Below are 8,838 nucleotides of genomic sequence, written 5' to 3' on the forward strand. Positions count from 1 at the left end.
GAGGGGGGTCAGTTTGGAGGATCTGGCCCAAGCTGCAAATCAACAGAGACTCAGGTCCACCGTCTCCATATTTGTTGCCTCTTTGGCTTCCTCCCACTGCTCCACCAACAGTCCCTTGACCATCACAATATCTTTGCACACTGACAGTGTACGCACTGCTCCTCACTGGGGAGTCCCTAAATCTCTCTGGTTCTAAGGCCCCAGACAACCCTAATCAAATGCTGGCTCCAATCCAGACTGAGGGGGGTGAAATACAAAAAGGAAATTGAGCTGCCCCTGCTTTCTGTTCTGCAAATATCGCCCCTGCAAGGAGCTCGGAGGGGAAGCTGGTGGTTACACCGACTTGTGCACTATGCTCGGATGCACAGCTCGCAGGAACTTGTGTCGGGGTCCCTTGCTGAAGTGAGTTTAGTGGCGTGGGGTGAGGTTTTGTCTCCTTGCAGAGTCACCCGTCCACACCTGCCTGTTGGACTTGCATGTATTAGATCTGTTTGCTCCATCTGACTAGCTGTGGTAGTAACTCTGACGGAAACACTAGTGTAGACACGGCTCTGGCATCTTTGCCAACCTGGTGTCTCGCTCAGCTCAGAGCAGGTCTGCACAATGCAGTGCCTAGTGCCGCAATCTGCGCCAGAGATCATGCAATTGCTATCACTGGTGGAGGTGAACCTTGGGCGGTACTGGGAGAAAGGGCCTTCAGAGGCCAAATCCCGCTCAGTTACACTGGTGTAATAATAGTACTCCTCTACACAGATAGCACTTAATGGGCCAGATCCTGCGCTGGCGTACAGTGGCATAGTTCCAATACCTTAAATGGAGCAATGCTGATTTACAGCAGCCAAGGGTTTGGCCCTATGCCTCAAAGCACTTATTCCCAGACAGTTCCTCCTAATACCCCCGTGAGGTAGGTGCCAATCACATCAACAGAGTCGCTCCAGATCTGCGCAGACGTAGCTCAGAGTAGCAGCTGGCTCGGCCGCTGCAAAGCTCAGAAGCTTTGCCCCGCTGTACAAAACAAAACCCGTCTGCTTTTCTAACCACTTCATCTTCCATGCTGCTGTTTTAGCTCTGTCTGGTTCATGGTCTCGCCACCCTGTGCTCTGGGGCTTGGTTGGTTTTCTGGTGCTGGCTCTGAGCCAGCCACTTGGTTTGAGAAGTGAGTGGGCCTGACCCAAATACCATCAAACTTTGCAGTGGCTTGAAATTCAGATCTCAAATTACTGCCACAGGCCCATCCCTTCTCAATCATAGAAGCGGATGACTGGAAGGGTCCTTGAGAGGCCAGCTAGTCCAGTTCCCTGCAGTCAAGGTGGTCCTCACAATTTGCTATCCATCTGTCTGTCCAGATGCCCCAACCTACATTCAGTAACCACCCGAGGCCCCTGCTCCCCAGATCAGAACAGCTGCATTTCAGCACCCCACAGGTATAAATAACAGCCCAAGAAGGCATGAAGAATCAAGCGTCTTCCACAGACACAAGCTAGCGCTTAGCCCAGGTTTGCCCCGTTTCTCAGCTGCGCTAACAACATATATTAACCTGCAGCCAATGAGCCAAATTCAGCTCCCGCTTCTTCGGCCTGCTAGTGATGATAATGTAGCAGTCAGGCCTGTAGATTGGCCTGAGCTAGAATTTTGGGTTTTGTTTGCCCATTTGACTTTACATATTTGTATATTCTTACTCGTACGTGTGAACAACGACACTGTGTATTACATGTGCCCACAAGCAGATGGGATAAAAAGAGAGAGAGCTTGTGTGTTACGTGGTATAGTGGGAGTGTAATATATAAGTGTACATTTGAAGACTACCTCGACTCCTATCTCAAGAAAGGTCAAGTCAAGAGGGGCCAAGGAGGGGTCAGGGGAGAAGGCATAAGAAACAACAACAAGCCAGAGAAAAGGTATCCCTGCCCGGTACATACCCTCACTCCCTACCCCTCCCATGGGATACAAAAGAGATGGTACCGAAGGCCCCAGACTCAAGACCCTCCAGAACAGAATATGACCATGAATAGTAAGGGGCATGCACTGCAGGTATATTTGGGCCTGCTAAGGAGGAGGAAAGGGGAAAAGGCTCTGCAGCATATAGAGCTGTGGATATGCTCGCTGGGATTAATCCCAATAAACATCACATTGCCTACACTTCGGACATCTGGTCTTCTGCTTTCTGGCTGCATGACAAGAAGCAAGGGAAGGGCGAAGGGAAAGCCCTTGACACCGCTTACACCTGCATCACCCGGCTGACATCTGTAGGAGCTGCACTTGCGTTTCTGCCAGCATGAGTGAAAACATCCAGTCCCATTTTTAGGCAAAGCCTTGATGCTCTTTCCACATTGATACTTGGTGACAAGCTCCAGGCAAGATGGGAAATTGCTTCTCGCAGGCTTGTAGCGAGACACTGGGGCAGGCAACCCCTCGTCCAAGTCTTAACCCACGTGCGTGACCTACGGCAGCTGAAACTGGAATCGGGGCTCTGCAGGGTGAACCAAAATGAGGCCTCCTCCTGCTTGAGCCAAACTCATCTCAGCTGGAAGCAACTCTAAGATGCATGGAGCATGGGAGAATAAGCACAGGAGTGCTTGTAAAGCCAGTATGGGTGACTGTGGTTGGTAGCCAACTGGTGGAGCAGCATTGAAAAACCAAACAACATGGGGAATGAATTCCCCTCTGCTAAGCAGGGAAGAGGGATCTTTCCAGGCTAGACAATAGATACATTGGCAGAATCCCAGCTCATTGCAGAGGATTGTCTTGAAATTTACACCAGGAATTTAACAAGCAGCTTGTGTTTAGCTGCAAGCTCTGGGGCTTGACCTCATTACCACCCATACCAAGAGCAGCCCTGGGATCCCCATGTGATAGGAACTCAGGCTAAATGAAACCAGGCCCCTCGTGCCCTGGCAGCTCAATCCCAGCACAGAGCAAGTTGCACAAGGAGTTGTGTGGTTAGCAATCAATTGCATCTGCAAGCTCCCCCAAATCTGCAGCTGTATCAGCATCGCTCTGCAACGAGCCAGGCAGGGGAGAATGAAGGTCACGGCTTCCTCAAATAGAACAGTCTGATCAGATCAAACCAAGGAGCTACTGGGCCAGATTCACCAGCATGCTCCAGCTGTTTGCACCACTCCAGGAACAGCAGGTCTTAAATTCTCCCCGAGTATTTCCTGGAGCCCCCAGTCTTCAGCCCTGAGTGGGGAGGGGAGAGCACCAGGGCTCCCACAGGTTTGAAAATATTTACTGGAGCTCTGCTCCAGACTGCTCCAGCAGAATTTAAGCCTTGAGTGACAGAAAGCAGCTGGAAATCCATCTTACCCAGCCAGTTAAATGGATTTTGCAGCTGTTTTGCATCAGAGGAGTCAATGCAAGGGAGCCATGCTGTGAACCTGGCCTATTTATTTTCAGGCACAGCAGAGACAACTATAGAAGTCATTTCATATTGCTATCTTGGGCCTGAATGCAAGGGCTCAGGTTCTGACCTATGCTATGCTATGGCCTCTTAGTGCCACTCGCTCACCTCAGCAAGGTCATAATCCTGCCCTAATCAACCCACTGGCAATTCCCTCAGCATAGCGGGCAATCTGCAGCTGGCAGAGGGCCAGCTCTACAGTACCCTACCCTGCCATTCTAAAGCCAGCAGACCTTAGAGCAGCCCTCAGGCTGCTCTAAGTTATGCCCAGGGTAGAATCAGCCTCTAGCTGCCCTGAAAATTGGGAGAGCATAAAAATAGTTTAAATCCACCTATGCCTCCTCTGGTGGGTCAAGCAGAGCTCTGGTACTGTGGACAAGCTATTCCATGCTATTATACCCAGCCCCTATGCAGGGGCATAGCGGGTAGAGGACAAATCCTTGTGCCCGCTTCTCCACCTTGCATCCACTGCAAGGCAAAGCGCAGCCTGACCCCAAAGGTGTAAGGCACTGAAAGGATTAATGAGCCACACTCAGCTACTATGGGACAACCAGCACAAGGGTTTTAAGGGAAAGATTATCTGCTGGAGACAGCCCTGCCAGGCGCCGGCTGTGAAACAGGGGGAGCAATGCTCCAAAACAGTCATGGTTCTGGGGCTGCAGTTCAGACCCCCTTTCCCGCTTTGAATCATGTGTATTCCAGTGGTGCAGAAACACCCACCAACTTCTCCATTCAAGCTGAACAGGTCCAACTCCCAGTCCTAGCTCCAAGCCAAGTGGGCACCTCAGAAGGGGGCCGGGGGTATTTCCTGAGCTATTCTGGTCTCCGAGGGTGGATATGGTGGTTTCACTTCCTCCCCAAATGCACTCAGCTCCCCTCCTTAGTCAGCCTGGGGATTCACACCTTCACATGTCACCTCCCAAGCAAAATGATTCTGCTGTTTCGACAGCTAATAACCCATAGGGAGGAGAGATCATGCAGGGTTCACACTGAGATCAGGGCAGCAGCTGTTGATTACAAACTATTCAGGAAATGAATCTTTCAGGAGAAATCCTGTTCTAATGGGAGCAGGAATAAAAAGAAAATTATCCTGAAAGAGAACCTGGTAATAATAAATATAAAGCACATTCCCCCAGCCAGCCACCTCTTCTTGCCTTATGTTTTCCCTCCCCATAAAGTTACTAGTTGGATTGTTACAATATTACAGTCCTTTATTATTTATTATTTATTATTTATAACCAAGAGGGCTCAATTATGCTAGGTGCCGTATAAACACCAAGTAGCATAGTTCATGCCCCAAAGAGCTTACAGTGTAAACTGACAAGCTGGGGAAAGGGCTGGGGAAAGGGATAGAGAACTGGTTGATTCCCTCCCCCGCCGTCACTGCCCCCATCAAAAAACAGCATATATTCAAATCTGAAAACTTTGACTATTCGGTTCCAACATGATGATTTGGTTACATGATAAGTTTAGTTGAATTTGGGGGCTTTGGGGTGGCTTTATTTTTTTTTCTAAAACTTTTTGGGGTTTTCTAAATTCTTCTCATTTTTGGTTTGCCATGTCATTGCATGGGGTTTTCCACACTCCATGTTTGCATGGGCACACACACAAAATACTTGAGAGGCTTACTGCTGCTAGGTCTCATGCCTGGGGGCAGTGGGGAGGGGTCTCTTTACAGTTTGGAAAGTTTTCAGAAGTCACAAAACAAAACAAAAAAATTGGTAAAAAACAAAAGATATTTCCATTTCCAAAACGTTGAAATGGAAACACTACATTTTGAAAAAAATAAAATAAAATAAAATAAATCAAAAATAAAGAGTAGGGGGAAACTCAACCAGCTCTAGATTTTGCAAAAATAACCAATAACATTACCATAGTGTCACGAGCCCTAGTCATGGTCCCCGACCCTATTGAGCTAGGGGCTGTACAAACTAAACAACAAAAATGACAGAGTAATGGCTTGCCAACGTCCTGTTCTTACTTCTGCAAGCAGCCCCATTGGCTCCAGGGGGACTACTCACATGATTAAGAGCTGCAGGATTGTTGTATGTGGCATATACATACACACACCTGCCTGGGTATCCTTCCTCAATGCAGTGGAATCATATTATAAAAAATTCTTCAGACCATCTCCATTTGGATCTGCCTAAGCAATCGCTGGATCCTGTACACCACAGCAGGCGCCAACCTGGACTGGGAGGGGAACAGGAACAAAACTGCAATCTTGCAAGTGCCAGCAGACATTTTAATTAGGAACCAACCCTTCCTGCCCTCCCCACCCCCCGGGCAACTCTTAGCACCCCTCAACTCTGGGGAAATGGGAAGAAAATTGAACTTTGGGGGTCTGGCCCGTAGGTTGTGTTTATGCCAAGGCAGGTCAGACAGGCAGTAATCGGTTCTAACCCATCTTCCCTCAAGAAGCTGCATCGTGGGGGTAGTGTACAGCCAGGGGGTAGTGGACCCTTTAAGAAGGTGGGCAGCACATAATTTCCTCTATGGCTGCCCAGTGCTACTGGCTGGCGGAGACTTGGCAGCGGGATCATGGATCTGCCCTTCTCCACTTTTCCAACCCCTTTGGGATGGCTAATGATGACAGAAGCATTGGTCCTGCAGAGTCCTCGCACTGCCTGAACACAGGGACCCCCACTGCCCCAGTCCTATTCCTGGCAGGACAGACCCTCTCTGTCTTTGGAGCAGGTGCACAAAAGCCTGGCCCCACCTGTATTGACACCTCAGCAGAAATCAGGATTTCCTACATCGGCAAGACTCCAAGAAGTTACGTCCATCTGATCCTTCCAAATTCTCCCTGCTCATCACAAGCAGGAGCGGCTGTGAGTGTGGACTGTGCGATCAACAGAGTCAAACGCACATTACCAGTGATGAGCCCTAAAGCAGAATATGCACCTGTGCACATCACCCATCTTCCTGACAGGGCAGGTCTCTTAGGCCTTGTCTACACCAAAAACGTAGGTCAACCTAGTACATCACTCAAGGGAGTGAAAAATTCACACCCCCGAGAGAGGTAGTCCAGCCAACCTAAGCCCCAGCATGCACACCAGCAGGCTAACGGAAGAATTCTTCTGTCACCCTTCTACCATCCCTCAAGGGGAGGGGTTACTGCAGCATTGGAAAAACCTCTGGCATCACTGTAGTGAATGTCTACACGACGGGGGTGCAGTGGCGCAGCTGTGTCCCTGTAGCACTTACCGCAGACGTACCCTTTGTGGGACAGGGCGGAGTGCTTTGAGAACAGCCAACACGGTTTGACTACGGAAGGGGACTGAGAAGCCAGCCAGTTTTGTTCTCTGACTCGCTGGCAGGTGAGCCTCCTGTTACACACCAGCTCGGGAAACTGAGCTTCACGGTCACTGAGAGAACAAAGTGCAATTTGCTCGGACGTCATGAGCAGATGTGAAATAGGGCTCACACGCTGGCCAGCTGTGCACGCCTGCCAAAGCTCACACACTCCTGAGGAGACTCCCTCCTGTAACTGAAGGATAATTAAGTCTCTCCCCATTGCAGGGAAGGATTTTTGCAACGATGCTTCAGTGAGACATTTAGGGTATGTCTACACTGCAACAAAAGACCCACGGCCCAGCTGGGGCTGGCCCGGCTCAGCTGACTCAGGCTGCAGGGCGTTCAGCCTGGTCTCTGAAACCCCATGACGGGGGTTGGTCTCAGAGCCCCTGCTCTAGCCAGAGCATCTACAATGCAATTTGTAGCCCCTCAGCCCAAACCCTGTGAGCTCAAGTCAGCTGAGCCGGGCTCTGAGACTGGCTGCCGTGGGTTTATCATCTCAGTGTAGACGTACCTTTAAAATCTCTGTCAGGATTTTAGGAAACCTCCTTCATCCTGACAGTCACCATTTTACCACCTTGGATCACGTAGGCAGGAAACCCTTGCGTGGCGAGCCATCAAGAGGCCTTGACACCCCATTAAATCCCACTTAAACCAGAGTTTAAATGACGCATGGGCCACATCCAATCCCTCTGCACAGGGGTGAATTTCACCCCCTGTGCTTGATTATGGAGGACATGATCATAATCAACGTGCAGTATGCTAAGGGTCTAGGAACATCCATGGGCCCCAGGCAACTTCCTGCACTGAGATAATTATGGCTATGAGAATGAAAAGAGATCAGGGACAGTGTCTGACTGATGGGCAGAGTGAGTTCACTTAGTCCATACAGGGTGTGAATGCCTTCTGCATTAGCTAATCCCTTTCCGCATCTTTTCCAAAACCCCACACCACCTCGGCTGTATTGTAAACAGAGATAGGCCATGTCTAGCTCCCCTGCAGAGATCTTAACTAGAGATTCAGAGCTGGTGTTGCAGCCTGAGCCATTCCCATACTGTGAATAAGGAAGGATGATTCACAGGGTAACTTGAGCTCCTACACTCAGTGGGAAGTTGCTCTGTAGAGGAAGGTTTTAACCATGGAATTAGCGAAACACACAGCAGAAGGTGGGATCCTAGGGACAACTCCAAACCACATCTGCCCTAGAGGAATCACTTCCCATCACATCAGTGTCCCTCCCCCCATCAGTTTTGCTATGATTTCTATCAGACATGTGCAATTGTGTCTAATTCATCCATGTAATTATCATGGCTGCACATGCAACCCGGGTACCTGCATGCACGATTGCACGGACATGGCCCAGGCCAGCTGGGAGAATGACAGCCGTCGTGGGGATAGGAGATTTGCCATGCAAACTATTAACTGCACTGGTGCAGCATCAGGCCCTACACATCAGTGTATGGTTAGACTTGTAAACATTTTCACACATCCAACTGCACACAAGCACACTCTTCTGAAATCCCACTGTCGGTTACTGGACTACCTGCTCCTCTGGTCTCAGAGCACCCAGCTCAGGTGCTCAGCCTCTGGCCCTTACCTGTCCAGCAATTCTTCCCCTCTTAGACCAGAGTGGGCTCCCCCCCATACCAGTCTCTTTTCACTCTGCAGGCTTGACGGGGTTTCAGACAGGAGCGTTTCCTCCCGGTGACCAGTGATCTAGCCCATGATCCTCAAAGATATTCAGTCTCCCAACTTACGTTGATTTCAGGGGACATTAAGAACCTAAATACCTCTGAGAAGTTGAGCCATAGTGGACGGCCTTCTTGGGCGGAAAAAAAGTCTCTTATTTAGCAGTTGGAACAAAGCAACAGAGGAAAGGGATTTTAAAAATAAACAGCCTGCTTGTACATTTACCCTCATCTAATCTTATGCTTCACAGCTAGTGAGACAGGCTTTGCCCTTACATTACAGGACCAGAACCAGCTCACAAATCTCATGTCCTAGCAAGCCTGAGCTGCCCGTGACCCCTTCCCCCGTCACCACTCCCAGCGTTCCCTGCTACTCTTCCCCCATTGCTCGTCTGAGAGTCTCACTCTGGTTCTCCTAGACCCACCCTATTCAACCCCCACCATATATCCCAC

This window comes from Eretmochelys imbricata, chromosome 10, assembly GCF_965152235.1.
Source record: "Eretmochelys imbricata isolate rEreImb1 chromosome 10, rEreImb1.hap1, whole genome shotgun sequence".
NCBI lineage: Eukaryota > Metazoa > Chordata > Testudines > Cheloniidae > Eretmochelys > Eretmochelys imbricata.